Below are 15,161 nucleotides of genomic sequence, written 5' to 3'. Positions count from 1 at the left end.
TAGTTGTGACCTAGTCAATTAACAGAATTTTCAATATATTTTCACTAATTCATATCAATATCCTGTTTTTAAGTTTTACCTAATTGCAATAAAATACTCTAGAGTAGCCTATAATATACAAAAGAAAGCTTAATTTTTGGGTAACCCACAATCCCCTATTTCAATAAAGAATATTTTTCTTGTTTACAAAACTTACATTGTTCATTACAAAACATTCTTATGTTTTACCAGTAAAGTCTAGTTTTCATCTTAACAAACCACCAATTATTAGGAAAGTATATTTTGTCCTAACTGTTCAACAATTATTAAAATACTATCTTCTGTTATAAAATTCTAGGTTCTATAGTATAGTTCAAAATTATCTTCTAGAAGCTTAATTTTGTTTTCCTTTAAAGATCTAAAACCTAAATATAAAATCAGTTTATATATTTTTTAAAGATTCCCCTTAGTCCATCAAAAGAGATTTTTTAAGCTCTGTTCTTACAAATCCCACAAAAAGAGACAAGTCTAATTTTTAAAATCTAACTCTCACCTTCCTTTTCTGCCAATCAGGCTTCCATCTCAGTGCCTTTCAATTCTTAAATGTGTCTCCCTTTCTTCCTCCAACTCTTATTTGGATCCATTGAGACCATCCAAATGACAGTTTTGCAAAGCAGGTGTCCCCTTTATAGTCATTGAAATAATGCTTTAATAGCTCAGCTTTTGATGTTTGATGTAATATAATGGTCATTAATTCAGTCTGGTCTTTTTCTTCTTCCATTTCCATCTGGCTTAGGTAGAAAGTAGTAGCTGGTGTTGTTATCGTTTAATTAGCTGAATCCTCAACATACCGTATTTGAAGGCCTTTGATATCTTCACTCTTAATGTTGCTTTCTTCAGATATTGTGGTTTTTTGAGTTGTACGTTTTGTAGTTGAAGTTAGAGTTTGGACTTCATGGTTCTCTGTAGGCTGCATTTGATGCTCTTTGAAGTCTCCTATTTTGATGTTAGTTTCCACTTCTTCTATTTGTTTTTGGATTGTCAGTTCATCATTTAAGGTCAAAGTTTGATTTGGTGGTTTTGATTTGTCAGGTTTATCATGCAGTTTGGCTTTAATTTGCTCAGTTATTGCCAAGGTTGTGTCCAATATCAGTTTGTAATTAAGTGGTGGGATATAGTCATCCATTTCATTGGTATTTACAGCTAAATCTTCCATGGAGGCTATTTTAATAGGAGTCAATAATTTTCCACCTCCAATATTCCTAAAAGTTGTTTTCAGTGCCAGGTGTTCCCACACTTATCTTTGAAGATAGTGTCAAGGACAGCTCTGTTATTCAGTCAGCTCTTACAATAATGCTTTAATAGCTCAGCTTTTGATGTTTGATGTAATATAATGGTCATTAATTCAGGTTTACTTGCTATTCCATGTTTAGCCACAGGATGTCATCAATAGCATATAGAATAAGTTGTGAAGTTCTTTTTTTTCCAAATTAATATAAAGCTTTTGTATAATTAGTCCATTCTTTTTTCCTTAATTCACATCTTAAACAGAAAATAGGGTAGTAGATCCGCACCAAAAATAGAAGGTTTTTAATAAGTAGAAATAAGATTGCTTGATTTCTTTGCTTAATCAGTTGGGGTTTTTTTCTTCAACGCTTTAAGGCTTAAAATGTTATTCCCCAAGTATACAAATGCCATTTTTTCAAAAAAATGGGGAGGAAATTTTCAGAAAAGTCCCACAGGAAGGCAGATAGGGGGATAAGAAAGGTAAGGTCTCACCCAGGTTCTCCAGATTGCTTAGTTGTGCTAGATGGTGCTTTTGGCTTTTGGCAGGGAACAGCTTAATGATCTCTTTTTCTTTGGGCCAAAGGAGCTGCTAAAGATTCAAGCAGAGGGCTGTTGCCCTTCTGCAACCACAGGGAGGGCCTCCTTGTGGTCATCGCCCCTCCAGGGTGACTTTCGACCCTTTTCAGGGTCCTCCAATGAAGAAGGATCAGATGGCAGGGAGAGAGCTCTTCCTGAACGTCCGAAAGTGCTGCGTGTGCAAACTAGAAGCCAAATTCTATCATCTTTCTCACCTCCTTTTTGGAGATCACTTTTTTATTTTTCTAATTATTTGTATATAAATTCATCATGGTAAATTCCTCCCTTATTGTACAGTTCTTGTTGCACTTTAAACTGATTTCTATTATTGAATACACCTGAATATATCATGCCAACATATACCACTACATTTTATATGTACCTCACTTTACAACTAGGACCCTTGATGGATTATAATGCTATTTCTGCCCACAGCCAGGAGTTTGATCCTGACAGGCTCAAGGTTGACTCAGCCTTCCATCCTTCTGAGGTTAGTAAAAATAGGAGCCAAATTGTTGAGGGCAATATGCTGACCTCATAAACTGCTCAGAGAGTGCTGCAAAGCATTATGGATAACCATATAAGTCTAAGTGCTATTGCTATTACTAAGAGGGCAATTTGGAAATAACTCTCCATTTGGTTATTAATGACAGACACTAGCAGATACAGAATTTTTATTACACACATTAGAAAACTGCAACATTACAGTATGTTTTGACATAATTGGCATTCAAATTGAGGCACTTTTCACAACATCTTACAAGATTTGAAATTCCTTAGTAGTAGTCGCTCGGCACCAAATCTGGGCTATAGGGGGTGATCAAAAACATCCCAATGGAACTGCTTCAAAAGTTCTTGGGTGCAACTAGCAGTGTGCAGGCAAGCATAATCGTGAACCACCTCCTCCTCCTCCTCCTCCTCCTCCTCCTCCTCCTCCTCCTCCTCCTCCTCCTCCTTCTTTTTCTGAATTAGCCAGATTTTCAGTAGGCTTTGTCTCATTATATGTCCTTTCATTTTTTTTCCTTTTGTTCCTTTGTAGCATAGATACCTATGAAGTCCATTTTTTAAACCTGATCCTTCTTTTAATGATATTCTACTGTATGGAGATCTTATCCATTCTCTTATCTATGATACACAGCTTGCTTTAAAATACAATCTTAGACTGGAGAATAATGCCAGTTTACCTCTTTCCTTTCAATTTTGTAGAATTTCAAAACACTCCCCCCCCCCCCATATTCCATACAAATCTATAGACTTTTCGTTACCAGTCCTACCGGGTTTTGTTTGAAGTTAGAATTGGTGCCATTTGAAAGAGAAAGTTCATTGTGATTACTGCAATCCATCCTAACCAGAAGAGTTTCAGACTTCTGCTCATTTCAGGATCTTGTTTTATTTCTTTTCTTAATTTGTTGCAATTGTTTTGAAATATATCTTTATTATTTTCTTTCAGATGGAGTCTTAAGTATTTCAGGATTTTGTTTTATTTCTTTTCTTAATCTATTGCAATTGTTTTGAAATATATCTTTATTATTTTCTGACAGATGGAGTCCTGAATATTTACTGAGTCTTGTTATTTCACAACTAGTCTGGGGTTTTTTTCCAAAATGTTTTTTTTTTCCTCAGAGATTAAGTGTCTTGTTATTGTCTTAGTTTTTGTTGTTGTTTTTAATTTAAATCCAGAAAAGCAACCAAGGTGTTTGATTTGCATTACTTGCTGTGTAAAGCCTTTTGGTTGTTTAATTGCCTTTTTGTCTAAGTTGCAGCCACCTCCATAGTTGTTTCTTTTCTTCCAATAGATTTATATAAGTTATTGTTTCCTTAATGTTTTTTGCCATATTCCCCTCACATATCTTTCCCTTCCTCCACTTCCTGTTTTTTTTAATGTCTTCCAAACTAATGGCTATCATTAGAAAGGGTGGTGAAAAAACTCCTTGCAGAATGTACTTTAACATCAAAATGATTGTCTGATGGAACTTTGCTGCACTAACTCCTTTATTATCTTTCTCATGCTCTTGACAGCTAAAATTTATTTTTATTTAAAATACAAGATGTAGACCTTTTCCTTCAAAAAGAACACAAACAAATGGTGCACAATTCTCTTCTATGGTGCCCACACCCTCTAGCCTCAAAACTCTATTCTGATGACATAGTTAATCAAAAATTTACAGTGAGTTACTATATATGCAGCCATATGATTATCTTTGATTATGCCTTACTGGATTTACCAGTTATCACCGACTCACGCCTCAAGTTAGAAGGAAATGAACAAACTTCCTGCTTCTCAATTTCTAAAAATATTTTTTCTAATTAGTATTATTACTTTAATTGAAACATAATGTCTGTCTTAATATAGTATCAGTTATTGCTTAACAAGCTATCTCATCTGTTCAAAGACCCCACATTTCCAACCACATTATTTTACTACTAAATTATTGGAAATTTAAATTTTTGATCTCTTAATGAAACTATTGATTCTAGCAATGGCACCAAGAACATGCAATAGCTTTCACCTGGATATTGCATTAGACCCATAGGGCTTATAGAAAATGGGAAAGTTTGAGCTATTCCCAAAGACATTTGGTGGCTGATGGTCATCTTGTACGAAGGTTGGCTCCTGTAATGTGTAGTACTAATAGAAATTATTTGTATATTCCTCTGGGATTATGGCTAATGAGTAGCTATTCATTTACTTAATATTATTTGGGATTTCTATTTTTATTGTTTACTATGGATGTTTTATTCTTAATATGGCTACAGTAGGCATGCTATTTTATGTTTATGGATATTCAGTAAATAGCTTACCACGGATGTTTTAATTGTTGATTTATATAACCCCACAGAGAGTCTATTATGGATTATGCATCATACAAATTATATAAACTGTTATACAAATAGCTAAATGTGTAGAGAGATAGGTGACAAAAAATAAGACAGTTTTCTATAGGGGAAAAAGTGTAGACATGTTGTTTAATGAACAATATAGCACAAGGCAGGAAATAAAGTAAGGTTCTACATTTAAGCAAGAAAAACAAAATATACAGGTATAGTATAGTATAGTACCTTACTCAATAGTAGCTGTTAGGCATATGATGATAGCCTACATATTGGGTTGGAAATATATAAGCCATGATGATGTTGTAACTTTAAGAAGGTAAATTGATCCATGGGCGTGTGAGGTTGCTCATGGCCATAAGAGGGAGCTAGAAATGTAGATTCTCTCTCTCACTGGATCTCTCTGAATATCTGAATTTGCTGATCGCTCTATTATTGATTTTTTGCTCTGTATCTGCATAACTGTGTTTTTGACCTCTGGACTGGTAAGAAGACTTTGTATTAGGATTTGTACTTGGACTGTTATTTTTGTGTATGACCTGGACTGATTATTTATTATTATTATTATTATTATTATTATTATTATTATTATTATTATTATTATTATTATTATTATTATTATTTAAATTTATATACCGCCCTTCTCCTGAGGGACTCAGGGCGGTGAACAGGGCACATATAAATAGCAAATACAAAAATTAAAAAGAGAATTAAATATCTTTTGACTGTGCATTTTTGTTTTTATACCACCTTAAAGTAAACTACTTTCTATTTTCACAACTCAGTGTATCTTGTGGTTACTGTGATCTTTTACTGCTCTCAATACCCTTCCTTGTCTGTGCAACTCCTTGGTAGCACAAGGAGACCTCTGCACAACAATACCTAACACTAGCAACTGTGAGAGGGATCTTGGAGTCCTAGTGGATAATCACTTAAATATGACCCAGCAGTGTGCTGCAGCTGCCAAAAAAGCTAACACAGTGCTAGGCTGCATTAACAGTGGGATAGAATCAAGATCACATGAAGCTTTAATACCACTTTACAATGGCTTGGTAAGGCCACACTTGGAATACTGCATCCAGTTTTGGTCACCATGATGTAAAAAAGATGTTGAGACTCTAGAAAGAGTACAGAGAACAGCAACATAGATGATCAAGGGACTGGAGGCTAAAACATATAAGGAACAGTTGCTGGAATTGGGATGTCTAATTTAATAAAGAGAAGATTAGATTAGATTAGATTTATTAAATTTATATGGCGCCCTTCTCCCCAAGGACAAGGGGGTAACATGATAGCCGTGTTCCAATACCTCAGGGGCTGCCACAAAGAAGAGGGAGTCAAGCTATTCTCCAAAGCACCTGAAGGCAGGACAAGAACCAACAGATGGAAACTAACCAATGAGAGAAGCAGCCTAGAACTAAGGAGAAATTTTCTGACAGTTAGAACAATTAATCAGTGAAACAACCTGCCTCCAGAAGTTATGAATGCTCCAACACTGGAAGTTTTTATGAAAAGACTGGACAGCCATTTGTCTGAAATGCTATAGGGTTTCCTGCCTCAGCAGGGGATTGGACTAGATGACCTCCAAGGTCCCTTCCAACATTATCATCATCATCGTTGTTGTTGTATCACTGAAAATATGGGCATGATCAACACCACCAAGAAACTTTGAAACATGAATAGAACACATTGTTTTCTATTTCATTAAGACAAAGAAAGTGGAATGGTGCCCTAAGGTAGCATTCAATCAAGTAGTATACCAATAGTCCTTAAACTTTAAGAAAATTAAGTGGCAGGAACTCCAGCAGTATTATTTTACTGGCCCTTTTACTATGTGGTAATTTTTAAAATGCCATTAAACATATGAAATCTAGCAAAACTGTTGGCCTTGCTGATAATCAACCTTAGTGACCATTTCAGTCAAACTTCCGACTGGAGTATATTATGGAAACAGCACTATATTCTTAACCTACAGAAAAAGAAAACCACAAAAAATTGAAAACAACAAGACATAAAAATTATATTGCATACATTTCAGCCCATTTTACATGTTGTCATTATACTTTGTCTGCAAAAATAAATAGTATTAATCCATCCTGTCATTAAATCAATAAAAAGCCTACTCATAAATGAATAGTAAACACATATCTGTAATTCAAAATTTTAATACTGAGCTTTCTAGCATCGTTCAGTGACTTTATTTCCTAGCCTTGAGTGTAATAAATCTATATTCCTCATGTACTTCATATATAATTAAACAACACATTCATAAACCTATACTCTAAGGATCTTTGTGTCATCATACTAGCCATTATATAACTATCAAATCAAAATGAAACTTTAATAGAACAAGCCCCTATCAAATAAGTAAGTGTCCCCTCATCAATTTTACATTTCCACTATAATGAAATTAATAACCAGTCACTTTCAACTATTCTCCAGCAAGTGAAATAAAATGCAAAATAATCTCATAAGAAATATGCAATAAGTTTTAAGAATCCTTGCCATTGATTCATTAATAATCGGTATTCCAGCAACTTATTTCAAAGTTTCTGCAAATAAAGATATATTTGCCTTAGTGATGACCTTTAATTGTTCCTTATTGTAGGTTTTGGTTTATGTAATGTATATTAATTAATTATTTTGCTTTAGGCACTCCACTCGCAACAAATCCTATGGCTTGGAAACTTCATTGGCAATGAATTGATCTAAAGTATGAATAATCCTAATCGTCCATGTCTTCCCCAAATGGGGGGAAATAGTTAGTTTTAAAATAGTTAATATTTTAAAAAGACCAAAAGACATAATATAATATGTTTTTTGTCTTTTGTTCTTTTTAGTTCACATTTGTTTATATTCTTGTCTAGGTTTGTTTTGTTTCTGTGATTTTTTTTCTTTTCTATTTTCTATTTTAATTTTCTGAATAAAATAAAAATTGTAAAAAAAATAGTTGACATTTTAATCAGGGCTTTATATATCAGGCGATATAAATTTATCACATGAACAAGTCAAAATTATGCCCCTATTTCAACTTCTTCAGAATGTACTTTGCAATCTCTAATATAGGAAATTTCACATAGCTATGGTAAAAACAAAGCTTAATTCCTGAATTGAAAACATTACACAATTTTCTAACAGAGGAAATATTTCTTGTGGTAATTATTGATAATAATTTAAATATTTGTAAACATTTAAAATAATTCGATAAACAATTAAAATCCAATTACTGTAAATTTCCTTTGTCACATTAGCATCTATGGAACTTAATCAAGGAAAATGAGAAATTACTAATGACTGCTGCATAATTGCAGTAAGTTTCAGTATACATTATCAATTATGTATTTTGATAATATATCATCAGCTTATCATAATAGTTTAGGCTCTGTTCCATTCTCTGTTATGCCTAAAATGACTACATATGTGGGCCATTAGTTCTACTCTATATATTACTAAAATTGTCTGTTTCATTTTTTATAACTTTATCATATATAGATACTCTATTATCTTTCATGGTAAACAAAAGGGGAGAAAACGGGAAAAAGAATTAGGAAGTTACTCTTCTTATTTTTTCAAGATTTCTATCTTTGTTTACTTTTTTAAAGACAACTACTAAATTCACAACCTGTCTATTTCTAAGGGAATAGAGGATTTCAAGAACTTTTTACATCTGTTTTAGAAACGTGGACACTTTAATACTGATGCAGAGGTGGGATTCAAATATGTGAACAACAGGTTCCAAGTGTGGATGCCATTTCCGCAAGTCCATTCTGAATCTGGGCAACAAAACATTAGCTACTGGTTCTGTTGAAGTGGTGCGAATCCCACCACTGTATTGATGTATTTACTGGGGTAACTATTTGTAAGAATTCACAGTGTTAATGGGGCATAATATTATATAGCAATAATACAAATATTACATTTAGGGACAAATTCAGCTAAAAATCAAGATACTGCAAAATAACCTGAGATCAACTTTGGCTGTGATGTGGTACTGAAAATAAAAGAAAATTAATTGCTCCATTATTTTTTATCTAAAAAAAAACAAATTTCTGATTGAAATTATTAACTGCTGATTGATTTCAAACCCATAATTCTGTACATCAAATAAGAAACACAGCCAGCCAATACTTGAAAGAGAAAAAAAAGTTGATTGGTTACAGTAAAACACTTATAAGAGATAGGTATTTTGTTGTTGTTATCTGCGAAGTCTTGTCCGACCCATCGCGACCCTATGGACAACATTCCTCCAGGCCTTCCTGTCCTCTACCATCTTCTGGAGTCCACTTAAGCTCACGCCTACTGCTTCAGTGACTCCATCCAGCCACCTCATTCTCTGTCGTCCCCTTCTTCTATTGCCCTCAATCTTTCCCAGCATTAGGTTCTTCTCTAGTGAGTCCTTCCTTCTCATTAGGTGGCCAAAGTATTTGAGTTTTAGCTTCAGGATCTAGCCTTCTAAAGAGCAGTCAGGGTTGATCTCCTCTAGGACTGACCGGTTTGATCGCCTTGCAGTCCAAGGGACTCGCAGGAGTCTTCTCCAGCACCATAGTTCAAAGGCCTCAATTCTTTGGCGCTCAGCCTTTTTTATGGTCCAACTTTCACTGCCATACATTGCAAAGATAGCTATTTAACTAAGGACAAAGTAGTCATTCCATGCATGCATTGAATATTTCCCCAAGTACCATACAGTCTTAATAACTGGAACTTCCAAAAGGACAACTCCTTTAAATGTAATCAATAATGAGCATGCAGTCTTACCATGCAATCAGTTGGGACATGTGCTCATTTTGGAAACTATCACATTCCTATTTGTGCTGACATTTTCAAAGCAAAACAGATGCTTTTACATGGAAAGTGAATGCCAACAGAAATATAAAGCAAAGCAAAGGGCTCTCATGGATAAAATGGTTTGCACTTTATGCTAAGCTGGCATGAAGTTTGGCTTTGGTTTAGCATGATGAACCATGCATAATTGTTAAACCAACAATAGCAGCCTTGTGGTTTCCTTGTTCTTTCCTTCTTGCTAATAAGCACATCATATCCATAAACAGACCTCAGAACAGTTCCTTGATCTATAGTCACACTAATAAGAACTCCCATTGTTGATTTTATCAGAGATATATTTTATCTTTATTTTTACAGGGTTTTAAAAATGTTATTCTGAAAATGATGTTAATATGAAGCCATAACTAGTGCTTAGAGGCAAATTCAGCTCTATTGAGTGTGTTATGTGTTCATTCAGACATGTACTTATACATGCCTAATTAAAATTGCAGCAGTACATTTTCATTACTGAGCTCTTCTGAAAGAGATGGTTACAGTTTATGACCACAGTGAATGAACCTATAAAAAATTCCAGAATCCTGGTCCTTGTGGCTGTTGTTATGATAGAAATGCATGAATAGTTTCTTCCTTTCCTAAAAGATTTCCATGTGATGTGATATATTCCTATAATAATAATTGCATAATATAAGCATGATGGGCACTGCATTAGTTTCTGAGAGGCTTCTGAGAACAATTCAAAGTGCTGGTTTTGATCTATAAATCTTTTTAAGACTTGCTATTCAGACTGTTCTTTCAAACCAAAGTGCTCCATTCAGTTTATTCATCCTGAACTGGGATATTGAGGCAAACACACACACACACACACACACACACACACACACACACACACACACACACACAGAGGTACTGATACAGGAAGTTCAGGCAGGCAGGAAGGCGACCATGTTCTTCACTGTTTTTTGCATTCATTAGGATGACTTACCATTAGGGATCCAGTTAGTGTCCTCCATGATGGTTACACTGGAAGGCAGTTAAAAAGAACTCTGTCACATACCCTTAAATTTGCAAGAAAAAGGCATTGCTGGAATAAAAAAAAAACAATAGAAAAGTAATAGATAAATTTTAACATTTTCCATGATTCTTTTTATTGATTGATGGTAATAATCTAGTTTATTACACTATTCAGTTCTACTCTATCTTCCCTACTCTATCCAAACCTATCCTATCCTATCCTATCCTATCCTAACCTATCCTATCCTATCCTATCCTATCTTCACTCCTGGACCTTGATGATGTTAATAAATTTTCTGTTCTATTTCCTCAAAACTATTGCCAGTATTCCTTTTTTGTATTGTAATACATAATTTGGATGGCCATATGGTTCATAATTTTCAGTATACACTTAGCAAATTATTCAGTAAAGATTGGTGCTTAAAAATTCAATCAATCTGTCAAATCTCATTCTGTTGTTAGATTATTCCTTAATGAATGACATGGTACACTGAACTGAAAATTAGTCATTAAAGTAAATTATTAATGGAATTCTTGGCATCCTTTTAGGCTGCAAATGATCACACCAATATTTTATTTATATTATTAACAAAAGTAAAGTGCCATCTTAAAATAGTGTTTGCTTTCCTAGTAAACCAAAATAGCATATGTTTTTTAGTTGCATAGGTTGGAAAATAATGTCACTCTCTGATAATTAATTCTGATATTTAATTCAGTTTAGTCTCTACACATTTATTGCTGCCTTGTACAAAGTATCCTTGAATTAGCAGGATGCTACATTTGATGAAATGTGCTGTTTCCTATTGCTCTGTTTGAAGTCAGCTGACCTCCATCCAAGCTAATCAGCATCAAAGTCTAAAAGATTTTATACACTGTGGGGTGGTTCTTGATAGTATTAGAATAAGAGGAGAAACACAACTTAAATACTGGTATAAGGAAATACTATTTAAGGCTGTTTCATGATAACTGATATGAAGGCAACAACATAGGACATAGCATAGAAAAAGTTGCTAGAAAATGTTTGCATCATGGTTAAATACAAGCGGCAAATTCCCAGACACAGAGAACTAGAATCAATAAGCTGGCTGTATACATCCATTCTTATCACACTCCAAAGATTGTGGGCAATTTTTTTACAGGTTGAAAATATTTTCCTCCAGCAGCTTGGCAGCAAGAAACTAGATACCTATAGGATCGTTGTTTGATTTAAAGTCCATGTTTTTGAGAAAAACTAGATAATCTACCTCACGAAAAGAATCCTTATCATAACTGAAAAAGCTTATAGAAGGATGGAAGGACCATTTACTAGAGAAGAATTGCTAGTTTAATCATTGCTATTCTTTTTTGAACAAAGGGCTTCTTCTTCTTCTTCTTCTTCTTCTTCTTCTTCTTCTTCTTCTTCTTCTTCTTCTTCTTCTTCTTCTTCTTCTTCTTCTCCTCCTCCTCCTCCTCCTACTCCTCCTCCTCCTCCTCCTCCTCGAGTAAAGATAAAATACAAACTCAAGAAAAGGAGGAAGGAAGAAGAAATTTGTTTTTGTTTAAATCTGTTTTTCCCATGGAGATTTTGCAATTCTGAGAGCACAAAAAATGAAAACATGAAAGCCCTGAGTAAAAAAAAAAGTTGGGTAGTGAGTAATGCTTCTCTCAGCAAATACATCAGTTTATCAGCAATACCAAAATTTATAACTCTACATTGGCATACAAATTTGTCTGGAGTTTAATATTGGCTGAAATATAAATAAAAATAATCCCAAAAGTCCTTTTTCTTAATTCAACACCTCCCAACCTCTTTTATATACTTGTATATTTATTTAGTTGTACTTAGGCATGAAGTAATATGCTGAGATCAGCATCCCAAATATTGTCCTGAACCAAGAAATGGACAAAGAGAAAAATTAAACTTTTAATCTTAACTTGTTTAAATGTAACATTCATATAATACATACCAATGTGGCTATTTAATCATTTCTTCCTTCTGTTTCATTATAATTTAATAGCGGCATTGGGATGGGAGCTGGGGACCAGGCTTAAGATTTGTTGGAGAAACCTTTTGTGCATTTCTGACTAAGCAGAATCACATTCTAGGATCAAGCTGTATATAAAAAAAAAACAGGCTGGGGACAAAATCTAAGTGTGTCTACACTAGAGACGGAAAGGAACAGACGCAGGCATCATGTTGAAATTTAGGATTTGGAGAAGCCAGATACACATTACATGGTACAGAAAGAAAAGTATGGTGTAGCAACTGTGAAAAATATTGGAAAATAGTGCAGATTCATAAGCTGTTACAGGTTTTATAGGTCCTAATGCGTACCATTTAGGCCACAGAAGTCTTTCTCAATCTCCCCCTCCCCCTTATCTCTCACACACAAAAATGAGAAATATGGGAGCTGCTTTCAAATCCTCCTCTCTTTTATTTGGCAAAAGAGAGAGGGTAGCTGAAACTCCCTAGTGTTTAACAGATTTTGGACCAAGTCCAAGGATTCAGAAGGTCTGAGATATGAAACCTCTGATGTACAACAGGCAGCCAAAGAATATTTATATTTTTTCCTGGGTTTTTTTTTTTAATTTCTAAAGTCCATCTAATGGAATGCAAGTCACATTGTTTTCCATAATTTGAATCTCTGATTGGGGAAAATATCCAGGGGAGATTTTCAGGATTTGATAGTAAATATTGCCACTGCACGATAAAAAAAGTTATACAACTCTATTCTGAGTGAAAAATTCCATTCCACTGCTAACAATTCTGAAGAAGAAGAAAGAGAAAATTAAAATATTTTTATATAAAATTTAACAGTGGTCTCTCAAGTTCCTGTGATGAGCACTGCTATGCTACCTATGTACAACTTGCAAAAAGGCTGTTAATATAATACCTTAATCTTATTCTTTTAAAATATTATTTATGTAGATTAATACAAGCCATCTGGGCAACAATTGTATATTGTGTTCTTTTTAGTGGCCCTCAATGTCTATATTTACAATGTTAAATTGTAGTGATAATTTATGGCATGCAACAATAAGTTTTAAAAATCATCAAATCTCCAACATTTTACATTTATCATTCCGACATTGTTTTCAGCAACTGCATATCCAGCAAAATCTCAGTCAGTGCTATGGCAGGGTAAAAGTTTCACCCTCACAAAGTCACAGTTTTAACTACCCAAGGGCCTTTGAAGTTTGGGGTAGCTAGATTAACTGAAGGCTACAATTGTTTTGTTACACTTGATAAAGAAATGTGCTATCAAGATAAAGTGAAGTTTGTCATAAAAGGAATTATCCCCAAATCAAATTAAATATGATAAAAACTCAATTTAACTTGATACAATTTATCAGTGACTCAGTGATAAGTGCAGCAATAGCAGAAAGAGAATGCAATGAGATTTTGTGCGAGTGTGTATTGTAGATAACAGGTTTTAGGGGCAGTGGTTTTTATGTGCTGAAGCCATGCAATGAAACAGGGAGGCATTAACACAGAAATAAGTTGTGTCCTATGGCCAAGACAGTTTTATCACTTAAAATGTGGCATTAACTATGCAGCTGTCAAGAGATTAATTGCAATCATTGTTGTCTTTTAAAGTTCGGACCAGCTACTTTATAAATATATTATTCATTTCTTTTCAACAGAAAATTAAATCCTTAGAGGAGTCTTCTTTGCAAGTCTTATTAATGAATATGAATGGGTGAAATTTCAGAATGCTGGTATAGTGCTTTTCAGACAGCAATTTCCCATTAAATACCACTGATCCAGTGAAAGATGTAAAAATAATTAAATGCTTTGGGGGGGGGAACCTACAATGAAGGATTCATTTATTCAAATCCAGTCACCGTCATTTATTACCTCTATTAACAATGTATTTTCTAATAGACTTCATTTCTCTACACAAAAGTTGTTCTGAGTAGAAATATTAAATATGGAAGTCTAAAATCTTTGTATTTTTCCTGCAAATCACTCACACATGCTCACTATATATGTAAATATTCATGACACATACGTATGAATCCTCTCAAATTTCTTATCTGAGTTTTACAGTTAATACAATACTGTGCTTCCCTTTTTAAAAACAAACTGCAAAGTAAACATTTATACCATTACTTCTGTAAATTACTACAAAACTGTTACAGAAAACCAATGAGAGCTAATTTTCAATTTAGACCTGGTGCAACATTAATGTTACTTCCTTGTTTAAAGAGTCATAAACATAAGAGAAATGTAGAATAGTAAGGAAACCTGTAACAATGAAAGACCTCAGGGGAGTGGCCTGGTCCCTCAAATAGAGGAAGATGCTGAATAATGGAGATGATGAAAATATTTTCTTTGTTCATCCCTGCAACTGTTGCACAAAGATGCAGTTCTTCTGAGCATGGAGATTCCATTTAGTGATCAGTGACATTCCTGGTCACTAATGGATGATCCTTAATGTTTAATTCTTTTAAAGGTCACTTAGGGATAAAATAATACCTGTGTATTATCTTTCATTATTTCAATGGTGCATAAATGCACATTTTCTTTCATTTGTCCCGCAGTGCCTACCAATTCATTTCTTCAAGTCTGTTATTCTAAAAGAGAGGGAGGAAAGAAGTTGGAAGAAAGGAAATATTAAAAAAGGCAAAGGATCATCTTTCTGTTAATTTATTCTATACAATTATATTTTTCTTTCATAACCTTCTACTAAACTATGTTCTGTACTCATTAA

Source organism: Vipera berus, assembly GCF_964194415.1.
Source record: "Vipera berus genome assembly, chromosome: 2".
Classification (NCBI taxonomy): Eukaryota; Metazoa; Chordata; class Lepidosauria; order Squamata; family Viperidae; genus Vipera; species Vipera berus.
Note: the sequence above shows the minus strand (reverse complement) of the source record.